At 39.3% G+C, this 13,405-nt stretch overlaps 2 pseudogenes across 1 annotated transcript; both read left to right on the forward strand.

The window, feature by feature from the left end:
* The first annotated feature begins 231 nt into the window (after nt 1-231).
* Nucleotides 232-1,924, forward strand: LOC104984108 (annotated as a pseudogene). Its single transcript, XR_824711.1, has 2 exons — nt 232-321; nt 476-1,924. The product of XR_824711.1 is annotated as an oxysterol-binding protein-related protein 1 pseudogene (transcript).
* Nucleotides 1,925-4,077: 2,153 nt separating this feature from the next.
* LOC104984112 lies at nt 4,078-10,895 on the forward strand (annotated as a pseudogene).
* The last annotated feature ends 2,510 nt before the right edge of the window (nt 10,896-13,405 follow it).

Consider the following 13,405-nt stretch of genomic DNA (forward strand, 5'->3'; position numbering starts at 1 on the left):
AGTTTAAAGTAAGGCATAAAAATTACAGAGCTGACCAACTGATAAAGTCATTTATATTATAATTCTTTCTTAATGCTCATAGAGAAGTGAAACAGTAATGACTAAGCTAAAATAATTCCCTATAAAGTCTGACTGGAGTAAACAGATAATGTAGTAGAACTACAACAATAAAGAATTAGATTCATTCGCCGGCTGTAGCCCCGGAGGGCGGCGGTGCGGACGAAGGGCCAGCGCGGACCTCGGGCGGCCCGGGCGCTAGTCCTGGGCCGCGCCTCTCTCCCTGCTCGACCTCGCCGGGAGCCGGGGGCGGGCCGCGCGAAGGTGACTTAGAGAGCCCTTGCGGTGCCGCCCTGGATCGCGCCTCGCAGCTGGGCTGGAGAGGAGGCGGAGGGACAGGTCGAGCGCGTTCTTGCGAGAGCTGCGAGCTGCGCCGGGCGGAGCGCGCCGCCGGGGGGGAGCCCCGACCCCGGCCCAGGTGAGGAATTTTAAATTGGAACAGGAACAAGAAAAAAAAAAAAAAATTTTTATCAGAAGCGCTGGCGACTGTAGCCACTGAACATCACGAATTAGAGCAGTCTCTGGTTAAAGGTTCCCCGCCTCTGAGCATCTTTAGTGAGGACGAGTTCTATGATGCACTGTCAGAACAAGCCTGCCTTCCCGTATGTTTTCCAGAAATGACTTCAGTATCTGGAGCATCCTCAGAAAATGCATCGGAATGAAACTCTCCAAGATCACCATGCCAGTTATATTTAATGAGCCTTTGAGCTTCCTCCAGCGACTGACTATATGGAGCATACGTACCTCATCCACAAGGCCAGTTCGCTCGCTGATCCTGTGGAAAGGATGCAGTGTGTGGCTGCATTTGCTGTCTCCGCTGTTGCCTCGCAGTGGGAACGCACTGGAAAGCCTTTCAACCCACTCCTGGGAGAGACTTACGAGTTAGTTCGAGATGACCTTGGTTTCAGACTCATCTCTGAGCAGGTCAGCCATCACCCACCCATTAGTGCATTTCATGCTGAAGGATTAAACTATGATTTCATCTTTCATGGCTCAATCTATCCCAAACTGAAGTTCTGGGGGAAGAGCGTAGAAGCAGAACCCAAAGGAACCATCACGTTGGAGCTTCTTGAACACAATGAAGCATATACGTGGACGAATCCTACGTGCTGTGTGCACAACATCATCGTGGGAAAGCTCTGGATTGAGCAGTACGGCAACGTGGAGATCACAAACCACAAGACTGGGGATAAACGTGTGTTGAATTTTAAGCCGTGCGGCCTTTTTGGTAAAGAATTACACAAAGTTGAAGGCTACATTCAAGATAAAAGCAAAAAGAAGCTCCGTGCCCTCTACGGGAAATGGACAGAATGTTTGTACAGTGTTGACCCAGCCACGTTTGATGCTTACAAAAAAAATGATAAGAAAAATACTGAAGAGAAGAAAAACAGCAAACAGGTGAGTGCTTCTGAGGAGTCGGATGAAATGCCAGTGCCGGATTCTGAGAGCGTGTTCGTCATCCCCAGGAGCGTTCTCCTGTGGCGAATAGCCCCGCGGCCTCCGAACTCAGCCCAGATGTACAATTTTACTAGCTTTGCAATGGTTTTGAATGAAGTAGACAAGGAGATGGAGAGCGTGATTCCTAAGACAGACTGCAAGCTGCGGCCTGACATCAGAGCCATGGAGAACGGGGAGATAGATCAAGCTAGTGAAGAAAAAAAGCGACTCGAGGAGAAACAGAGAGCAGCCCGCAAGAACAGGTCCAAGTCGGAGGAGGACTGGAAGACGAGGTGGTTCCATCAAGGCCCTAATCCCTACAGCGGAGCCCAGGACTGGCTTTATTCAGGCAGCTACTGGGACAGAAACTACTTCAATTTGCCTGACATTTATTAAAATGTAGACAAGTTGGGGCGTTTTGACTCATCTGCAGATAAATCTTAAACCTATGTTTTAAAATTTTCTTCCTTGGTTTCTACTCATTTTTTTAAAAAAACGGAAAAAACCCTCTCATGATAATTTGCCCTTCACCCAACAGAAGTGGGGTATAGAGTGATACCAGTGATTAAAGTCTTAGGAAGAATGGGTAATTCTGCTAGGTCGTGCTTCTTTGGAATACTATTTTATACAGAGGTATGGGAAACTGCTGGCAAATATGCTTTTGATGGTTGCTGTTGCCATATTTACCGAAGGTTTATACCTAAATGTAACTTTAGCTTTATGGAATTATATAGTAACCCAAATCAAGTTATTTTGAATATTTTTATGATGTCATGCTTGAATGTTTTAGATTTAACTTTGAAATGTTTAAAATTCTCCTATACAAGGTTTATATGCTCAAATATAGAGGTGTATGTCATTTTGTAAAGATTACATTGAAAAGATGGCTTTTCTTTAGACTAATCCTCTCAATTTTGCCCCCTCCCATCCCTAAAAAGAAAAAAAAATGTCTGAGTGTTCGGAAGAGACATTCCTAATTTGAAAATTCGAAGCTGGAAAAGATATTTCATTTGCTTATTTTAGTACTCTGAATTTACTTTTACAATTTTCTATAATTAATGTCATTAGAATTAAAAGGTGTTTGAATTGTATGTTTGAAAATATGTATAAAACCTAGCAATTCACAAAAATACCATAAAAATAGAGGTTTTAGGCACCATCATTACATAATGACAAACCTTTTTAAATGCTTCAACTTCCAGTGGCAAATGCCACCAGAGAAACTCAGTTGTATTCATGTATTATAAATATCAAACTATATAAAAGGAGGTCTTGTGCATTTCAGGTTTGCAAGGCACCTGTGTACTTAAGATATGTACGGAGACCTACTGTACAGTAGCTTTGCCCCTTTAATTGGGGCACATTAATCACATGATATTTATCTACCCAACCCCAAACTGAGATTTTGCTCCTAGGGGCCTTAGGTAACTGCCAGTAAGTTATTTCAATGGCTGTCTCAAAGTTAACAAGTGTTATAATGAAATAATCTACCTGATACTAATAAAGGCTTTAGAATGTTCTAAAAAAAAAGAGAGAGAATTAAAGGTGACTTAAGATCCTGTGGTCATCCCTCCTGCTAAGAATCTATGTTAGTAATTGATAACATTACTGATAAAGAGTCTAAGCATAATCGTGTTAAGCTTATATTATCCCCTCATTACTATGTGTACTGGCTTTATCTCATTTCTTGCTTACACACACACACACACAAACATTCCCACAAATATACCTAATAGAAAAAACTGTCTTCAAATCACACATATCCTTCTCAAGGACCTAAGGAGTGAAGTCTTAAAAGACAGCTATTACTGAAGACAATTTGGATATTCTTCAAAAATTTGAAAATATAATTAAAGTCCATAAATTCCTCTTCTGGGCATGTATCCAAAGGAATTGATATTAGGATCCCAAGATCTATTTGCGCACCACATTCACAAAAGCACTATTCACAACAGCCAAGAGGCTGAAGCAACCAAAGTGTCCATCAACAGATAAATCCATAAACAAAATGTGGTATCTACAAACAACGAAATATTACTCAGGTTTTAAAAGAAAATTTTGACATTTGTCACAATGAAGAATCTTACATGAGTGAAATAAGTAAATCACAAAAAAAACAAATACTGTAAAACTCAACTGATATGAGGTATCCAGACTAGTAAAATTAGTAGAAACATAGAGAAGAATGAAGGTTGCCAGGGGCTGGGGAAAGAAGAAAAGAGAGTTTCTTAATGGACATAGACTACCACTTTTGCCAGATGAGAAAGTTCTGGAGATTGGTTGCAGAATATGAATATACTTTACTAAGCTATACACTTAGGAGTAATTAAGGTGGTAAGCTTTATATGTATTTTACCACAATATTTTGAAAAACAGCCGCAACTCTAATAATTCCTCAAAATATCAGATTTTCTCTTTAACTGTTTGTAGTCATCCTTCAACAAATGTTTCGTATGCTGTTGCTCTTTTGTGATGGAGCAAATGCTTTTTTTCATGGGAAATTAAAGAGCTTGTGCAGACCTCTGGAGAAAATGGTATTGTGGTGTTTTCTTTGGGGTCAATTGTTAGAAGAAAACTTCTAACATGTCAGAAGAAAGAGCTAATATTATTGCATCAGCCCTTGCCCAGATTCCACAAAAGGTATGCACAGTAACTTAACCAGTGGGCAACTATTAACATTTAATAAGTTGGTGTTTTTCTTTATGGGGAGGGAGGTGGGAGGGGGGTTCAGGATTGGGAACACGTTGTACACCCGTGGCGGATTCATGTTGATGTATGGCAAAACCAATACAATATTGTAAAGTAATTAGCCTCTAATTAAAATAAATACATAAATAAATATTTAATAACTTGGTTACACTCTATAAAAGGTCAGATTTTAGACATCTTCTGTAAGAAAGATAAACCATTTTAATAGCTTCAGCTTATCTCAAATATTTATGTTGTTGCTATTGCTTAGTCACTAAGTTGTATCCAACTCTTTTGTGGCCCCATGGACTGTAGCCTGCCAGGCTTCTATGTTTGTTGGATTTCCCAGGCAAGAATAATAAAGTGGACTGCCATTTTCTTCTCCACAGGATCTTCCCAACCCAGGAAGTGAACTGTGTCTCCTGCATTGCAAGCGGATTCTTTACCATTGAGCCAGCATGGAAGCCCCTCATATATATATATAAAAACCAAAATATACACAGCAGGTGCTAAAGTAGCACAGCGTGCCTTTGATTGATGAGAATTTTGAAGTAATATTGTGATAAGAAAGAAGTATATTTAAGAGATGCATTGTGAATTCTGGTATTATAATAGTAGTGTGGGCAGGTACAGAAATTGCCAAATTATGCCCTGTTATTTACTCCTTTACCTTGAAGGACTCCAGAGGATACAGTACACATACAGATGTTCTCAGGAGTTAAATTTTAACAGTAAACATCAGTCAGTCAGTTCAGTCGCTCAGTCATGTCTGACTCTTTGTGACCCCATGAACTGCAGCACGCCAGGCCTCCCTGTCCATCACCAACTCCCAGAGTCCACCCAAACCCATGTCCATTGAGTTGGTGATGCCATCCAACCATCTCATCGTCTGTCATCCCCTTGTCCTCCCGCCTTCAATATTTCCCAACATCGGGGTCTTTTCAAATGAGTCAGCTCTTTGTATCAGGTGGCCAAACTATTGGAGTTTCAGCTTCAACATCAGTCCTTCCAATGAACACCCAGTACTAATTTCCTTTAGGATGGACTGGTTGGATCTCCTTGCAGTCCAAGGGACTCTTTTTTTTTTTTTTTTTTAAACTTTACAATATTGTATTAGTTTTGCCAAATATCGAAATGAATCCGCCACAAGTATACATACCCGCGTTCCCCATCCTGAACCCTCCTCCCTCCTCCCTCCCCTACCCTCCCTCTGGGTCGTCCCAGTACACCAGCCCCAAGCATCCAGTACCGTGCATCGAACCTGGACTGGCGACTCGTTTCATACATGATATTATACATGTTTCAATGCTATTCTCCCAAATCTCCCCACCCTCTCCTTCTCCACAGAGTCCATAAGACTGATCTATACATTGGTGTCTCTTTTGCTGTCTCGTACACAGGGTTATTGTTACCATCTTTCTAAATTCCATATATATGCGTTAGTATACTGTATTGGTGTTTAAGAGTGTTCTCCAACACCACAGTTCAAAAGCATAAATTCCCAGAGGGATGGTATGGGGAGGGAGGAGGGCGGAGGGTTCAGGATGGGGAACACATGTATACCTGTGGCAGATTCATTTTGATATTTGGCAAAACTAATACAATTATGTAAAGTTTAAAAATAAAATAAAATTAAATTTAAAAAAAGCATCAATTCTTCAGCACTCAGCTTTCTTTATAGTCCAACTCTCACATCCATACACGACTACTGGAAAAACCATAGCCTTGACTAGACGGACCTTTGTTGACAAAGTAATGTCTCTGCTTTTGAATATGCTGTCTAGGTTGTCATAACTTTCCTTCCAAGGAGTAGTGTCTTTTAATTTCATGTCTGCAATCACCATCTACAGTGATTTCAGAGCCCGGAAAAATAAAGTCAGCCACTGTTTCCACTGTTTCCCCATGTATTTGCCATGAAGTGATGGGACCGGATGCCATGATCTTAGTTTTCTGAATGTTGAGCTTTAAGCCAACTTTTTCACTCTCTTCTTTCACTTTCATCAAGAGGCTCTTTAGTTCCTCTTCACTTTCTGCCATAAGGGTGGTACCATCTGCATACCTGAGGTTATTGATATTTCGTCCGGCAATCTTGATTTCAGTTTGTCTTCCTCCAGCCCAGCATTTCTCATGATGTACTCTGCATATAAGTTAAATAAGCAGGGTGACAATATACAGCCTTGACCTACTCCTTTTCCTATTTGGAACCAGTCTGTTGTTCCATGTCCAGTTCTAGCTGTTGCTTCCTGACCTGCATACAGGTTTCTCAAGAGGCAGGTCAGGTGGTCTGGTATTCCCATCTCTTTCAGAATTTTCCTCAATTTAGTGTAATCCAGTCAAAGGCATTGACATAGTCCATAAAGCAGAAATAGATGTTTTTCTGGAACTCTCTTGCTTTTTTGATGATCCAGTAAGCATAGTAGCACAATAATGTTAATTTTGATAAAAGCCTGAAATGTGCCATGCAATGTATACTTGCGAGGTAATCCTGGCCCCTTTTATTTCCTCTAAATTTTAGTGTGCTATTCAGTGTGCTTTTCAAGGGAACTACCTAGATAGAGAAAGGATGGTCAGGGCCCCCCAAACTGCCTCCAGACATCCAACCAGCCACAGTGATTTAGAGAAAGAGAAACATCAACATCCCTGTTTGACTGGGCCCTGTCAGATCAAAGACCAAAGTGTGAAGATGGGGTCCTGCCCTTAGAATGAACCCTGCCCATTGTAAAGTCTGACTCCTAGTGGACTCTGTTTCTCCTCCAAATTGAGGAAGGAAAAGAGGCTGTAAGAAGATGTCAAGTATGAGGAAGACTGGCATGGAAAAGATTCAGTTGCTTCCTCCTCCATAAAATATAGTAGTAATCTATTTTCTACTATGTAAAATACCCTTGGCTGTTATCTTCTACTATGTTAAATATCGTTTTGGAAATTTGTGAACTACTTTTTAGTTTGCTATCTGATATTATAGTCTTCTTCTAAGCACCTACACTAATTTTTTGCTGAGAACTTAGAGTTATTTTACATTCACATGACAAGTAGAAGTCAAATGCTAGTAAATTAAAATACCGTTAAAGGAATTGCTTGGGAATCAAAGTTGGTTATCTTATTTTGATTCTGGGCAAGCAAACCACATTAATCAGTGCTGTCAATGCTTTGTGCCTCATTGTCAAAATGTTCAGGACTGATTCAATAAATTTTAGCAACATCATTTTGGAACTTTTTCAACAGCCTTATTGATATTTAAAAGTAGTAACATGGTTTTCTTTTCTAAATTAAAATAATTTTGAAACTAGTAATAGTGCTAATACTCTGGATTCATGTAAGATACTACCAGTTGCCATATTTGTTGGAAGTAGGGCTTAACAATTTGCAATCTCAAAGAACTTATACTTCCTACGCAGCATAAGTTAAATTGATTATTGATAAATTAGAGACTTCCCTATAGCTCAGATGGTAAAGAATCTGCCTGCAGTGCAGAAGACCTGGATTCGATCCCTGGGTCAAGAAGATCCCCTGGAGAAGGAAATGGCAACCCACTCCAGTATTCTTGCTGGGAGAAACCCATGGAGAGAGGAGCCTGGTGGGCTACAGTCCATGGAGTCACAAAGAATTGAACACAATTACATCAATTTGTAAAAATATTTCTCATTGCATGCATGATTGTATGCACTTTCCTTTCTGTAAATAAAAAAATAAAAACTCTAATGAAATAATGAGTTATATTAAGTGGATATAAGTTAGCTCCCTTCTATAACAGTCAAAAAGAAATAAACCAGTAACTATTAAATTTGAGAGCTAGTATATGAAATAAAGTAAATTGCAAGTTATTAGTAATCTGTGACTGTTTTTGCACTAGAGTGAAGACCACCTAATGATTTCTCAAATATTTATACTTGTCATTGAAAATCTCATTTGTCTATGCCATTATGTGTGAAAGGTCATGGCTGCATAGAAACAGTAATAAGTACATAAAATGTGGGCATTCCATGTCACATTTCATGATAAAATTTGGTTTTTCCTCCCTCTGCTTGCATTCCCACTACAATTATGCTTCCTGTTGCCTTGACTCCCTTCTTATCTGAATAAATAGCTTCAGTATTTCTTTAAGAGAGAATATTTCTGACATGCCCTTCCCTGTTTTTTTTGTTCATGTGCTTCCTTTTATCCAGACTGTTCTTTCCATTTCTTCACCTGCCAATCTTGGATTCACTTGTGGAATTAAAGTGACGAAGCACTCTTTTCAGAAAGTCTTCACTTACCTCTTCAGCAGACTTAATGGATTCTTGCTCTGAGTTCTGAAAGCAGTTTAAATGCAGTTTCCCATGTATCATCATCTGTTATCTAAAAGACACTGCTTCTTTCAGTGCCTTATAATATCCATTTTTCATTTTATTTCTAAGACTTAAAGTTAATAACTCTACTGAAATTCACTCAACCCTAGGCCATCCAAAAACCAAAGCTTTCATAACTCGTGGTGCAACCAGTGGCATTTACAAGGTGATCTACCATGGGATCCCTATGGTGGGCCTTCCTTTGTTTGCTGATCAACATGATAACATCATTCATATGAAGGCCAAGGGAGCAGCCGTCAGATTGGACTTGGAAAATGTTAAGGACAGATTTGCTCAATGCTTTGAAGCAAGTCATTAATAATCCTTTTTAAGTATAGTTTTGTTTTTCTACTCTTCCTAGAGAAGTTCTCATATGAAGACAAATGAGTCTTCATATAAACACAATGAGGAGTAAGATTGTTCAACACTTTTAAAACAGTCATCAGTAACCATTTTGAGTGTCACATTGAGTTTTTTCTCTGTGGTTTTTAGGGAAAAGGTTTATCTCAGGTTTAGGGATAGTGGAACAATTTTGGAAGAGTTACTCATTAGAATGAGAGGAATCACTTATAAATATAGGTATATTCTTAGTTCTTGTGGTTGTTATGTTATTTAGAAGAATGTAAAATCATAATGTAATTGATTTAGAAGATATACATTGGGACATTCCTGTAGAAAAGCCAAATTTTCTTAAACCAGGAATATTAGATTTCCAAATTATTTCAGGATATGCATTAATTTCAATATTATTATTATTAATATCATAACTATGATGTATATATCTTCCCCCTTTTGCTTCATGGTAACTTTGGAAAGAAAACATTTTGAGAATATGTTGATAATAATAGCACAGTGACAGTGGACAATTTTGTTTTAAAAGTAGTATTATTTTTATTTTAGCACAAATACAATAAATGAGTACCATAAGAATCACAGTTTCTTCTTTTTTAAGAGCTATAGGCTTCATTTGGTGGTTTTTATGTAAAAGTACATCTCTCTAGTATCTTTATATATTTCTTAATCTTTAGTATTGTAAAGTTGCTGTCCAAAAATGAAAATAATTTATTACCAGATATATACTGAATGTTTATGAAACTCTACAAGGTGTACTAAGTCTTTTGGCACATACTAAGTAACTTTTTCATTATAGTCTTTCCCTAGAGTATAACAAAAATGTGTCTGGATTACTGACCTTTTCTCAAAAACCCAGTGCTCCCCATATGTTTTGTACAGAACAGGGAGAGAAGTTACCTCAATAATTATCGCTACAGTGCCATTTTGTAGCACTTTGTGATTCAGAGCTCCTGAATTTCTTTATTCCTCCTTCTTTCTTGACTGTTAGTCCATCATCATTTCAACTGTAGAAATAAATGTAACTGCAAAGCCTGAAAGTGAAATGTTGAGCCTTCTCCAGATTCTAAAATAACTAACAAGGAAAACAATATTAGCAAACATTTGCTGAGAGCTTACTTTATGCTAGGAATGCCTCTAAGAATCAATACATTATTCTTCAAAATAATCAGATAAGGTACTATTTCCATTCATCCCATTTCACAATAAAAAACTGTGAACTAGGAAGAATGAAAAACAGGCAGCAAATAAGTGTCAGAGTCAGGATTCAAACCAAGGCAATTCACTGCCACACTTTTAACTGTTACTTCACTAATAAAAGATCATCATCAATTTCTGGGCTACTCCTCCTCATCCCTGCCTGAATGTATCTCTGAACCTCATCATAGATATACCAGGTATCTCTGGGTTATGACAGCATTTTAAAACTTATTAAAAATTCTTTACTGGATGATTCCAGCTTTGAACACTCAAATCATGTATTTATTTCTTCTCTTCTTTCTCTTTCTTTGCCTTAGGGACTTAACTAATTCTACTCTTTAGGCTTCAATGTTTCTCCTTCCCCATCTTTTCTCTCTTAGCTTGAAATTCTATTCATTTAACAAATTCTAGCCCATAAGCTCTCTATAATTGTCCCTAAGGAAAATAATATATTTTCTTTCCTTTATGTGGCATTCATTTATACCATCTGCATGAAAATTTCACACATTTATCTTTTCTGGTTTGTTGTATAAATTAATGTCTCTTTGGTTTTCCTTTAGGTATACAGAGAATGTGATGAGGTTATCAACCATTCTACGTGATCAGCCTATGAAGCTCCTAGACCGAGCAGTCTTCTGGATTGAGTTTGTCATGTGCCACAAAGGAGCCAAGCACCTGTGGCCAGCTGACTACCTCAACTGCTTCCAGTACCACTCCCTGGATATGACTGGGTTCCTGCTGGCCTGTATGACAACTGTTATTTTCCTTCTCATAAAAGGTTGCTTGCTTTGCTATCAAAAGTTTGTTAAGACAGGAAAGAAGAAAAAGAGGAAGTAGACTGTGAGATCTCAGGCTAGCAGACATGATAGATAGTGTTATTCCATTTAATTCAACCACTATGGATCAAGTTGTGACCAGATTTTCCTCCATATTTGACAAGAACTGTGTCTTCCTGTTTTACCCAAAATTTTAATCTTGATTGAATATATTGTGTTAGTTAATCCACTCAACTCTAAGGATGAAAATCCTGTGTATTTCTTGATAAACACTTAAATATTCCTCTTGAAATGATCAGTTCTGTTCATCAAACCAAAGAAAAATGGTACCTAAAAATATAAGGTGGATTATAGTCAATTTAAAATTCTAATTTCATAAATCTTTCAGTAATTAATTCTACTTTTTAAAATACTGATTTATGTATAATTTTATTTTGGGGGGGGGGCTCCAAAATCACTGCAGATGGTGCTGCAGCCATGAAATTAAAAGACACTTACTCCTTGGAAGGAAAGTTATGTCCAACCTAGATAGCATATTGAAAAGCAGAGACATTACTTTGCCAAAAAAGGTCCGTCTAGTCAAGGCTATGGTTTTTCCTGTATCATGTATGGATGTGAGAGTTGGACTGTGAAGAAGGCTGAGGGCCGAAAAATTGATGCTTTTGAACTGTGGTGTTGGAGAAGACTCTTGAGAGTCCCTTGGCCTGCAAGGATATTCAACCAGTCCATTCTGAAGGAGATCAGCCCTGGGGTTTCTTTGGAAGGAATGATTCTAAAGCTGAAACTCCAGTACTTTGGCCACCTCATGCGAAGAATTGACTCATTGGAAAAGACTCTGATGCTGGGAGGGATTGGGGGCAGGAGGAGAAGGGGACGATAGAGGATGAGATGGCTGGATGGCATCACTGACTCGATGGACGTGAGTCTGAGTGAACTCTGGGAGTTGGTGATGGACAGGGAGGCCTGCTGCGATTCATAGGGTTGCAAAGAGTCGGACACGACTGAGCGACTGAACTGAACTGAACTGAACTTACAACAAAAAAGAAAATTACAGGTGAATATCTTTGATGAATATTGATGCAAAAATCCTTTTAAAATATTAGCTAACAAAAAAATTAGTACACTGAACTCAATTATACATTAAAAAAATCACACACCATGATCAATTTGGATTTATTCTAAGATTACAAAGATGGCTCAACATATGAAAGTCAATCAATGTGATACACCACAGTAACAAAAGGCAAGATAAAAATCACACAAATATCACCAATTTGATAAAATTCAGTATCTCTTCATGACAAAAACTCTCATCAAAGTGGGTACAGAGGAAACATATTTCAACACAGGGGCTTCCCCAGTGATTCAGGGATAAAGAATCAGCCTGCAGTGCAGGAGACACAGGACACACGGGTTGGAACCCTGGGTCAGGAAGATCCACTAGAAGAAGGAATGGCAACCTACTTCAGTACTCATGCTGAGAAAATCCCATGAGCAGAGGAGCCTGGCAGGCTACAGTCCATGGGGTAGCAAAAAGAGTCAGACACAACTGAGCAATGGAGCATATTCAACATAATTAAGGGCATTTATGACAACTGAGCGACTTCACTTTCACTTTTCACTTTCATGCTTTAGAAAAGGAAATGGCAACCCACTCCAGTGTTCTTGCCTGGAGAATCCTAGGGACGGGGGAGCCTGGTGGGCTGCCGTCTATGGGGTCGCACAGAGTCGGACACGACTGAAGCGACTTAGCAGCAGCAGCAGCAGCATGACAACTGAGCGACTTCACTTTCACTTTTCACTTTCATGCATTGGAGAAGGAACTGGCAACCCACTCCAGTTTTCTTGCCTGGAGAATCCCAGGGACGGGGGAGCCTGGTGGCTGCCGTCTATGGGGTCGCACAGAGTCGGACACGACTGAAGCGACTTAGCAGCAGCAGCAGCAGCATGACAACTGAGCGACTTCACTTTCACTTTTCACTTTCATGCTTTGGAGAAGGAAATGGCAACCCACTCCAGTGTTCTTGCCTGGAGAATCCCAGGGACGGGGGAGCCTGGTGGGCTGCCGTCTATGGGGTCGCACAGAGTCTGACACGACTGAAGTGACTTAGTAGTAGCATGACAAACCTACAGCAAACAGATTAATAAATAAATAATAAAGCAAAACACAATACGTCTGTATCACAAAGCTGAATTCGGAGTTGAAACAATAAATTGAAAACTGGTATGACAGACAATAGTACTTCAAATTTTTCATTCATTAACATCCCAAAGGTTTTTGCATCCTTGGGCCCAGCATCATAATAAAATTCAGGTGAATAGAGGCATGTGTGGGTGCTCAGTTATGTATGACTCTGTGATCCAATGGACTGTAGTCCGCCAGGCTCCTCTGACCATGGGATTTCCTAAGCAAGAATACTGGAGTGGGTGGCCATTTCGTTCTCCAGGGGATTTTCCTGATCCAGGGAATGAACCTGTACCTTCTGCATTGGCAGGCAGATTCTTTACCACTGTGTCACCTGGGAAGCCAAATAAAAGGCACAGCTTGTCTTTAAAATGAAGTTCATAGAA

This window comes from Bison bison, unplaced genomic scaffold (assembly GCF_000754665.1).
Source record: "Bison bison bison isolate TAMUID 2011002044 unplaced genomic scaffold, Bison_UMD1.0 scf7180017863882, whole genome shotgun sequence".
In the NCBI taxonomy this organism is placed as follows: domain Eukaryota; kingdom Metazoa; phylum Chordata; class Mammalia; order Artiodactyla; family Bovidae; genus Bison; species Bison bison.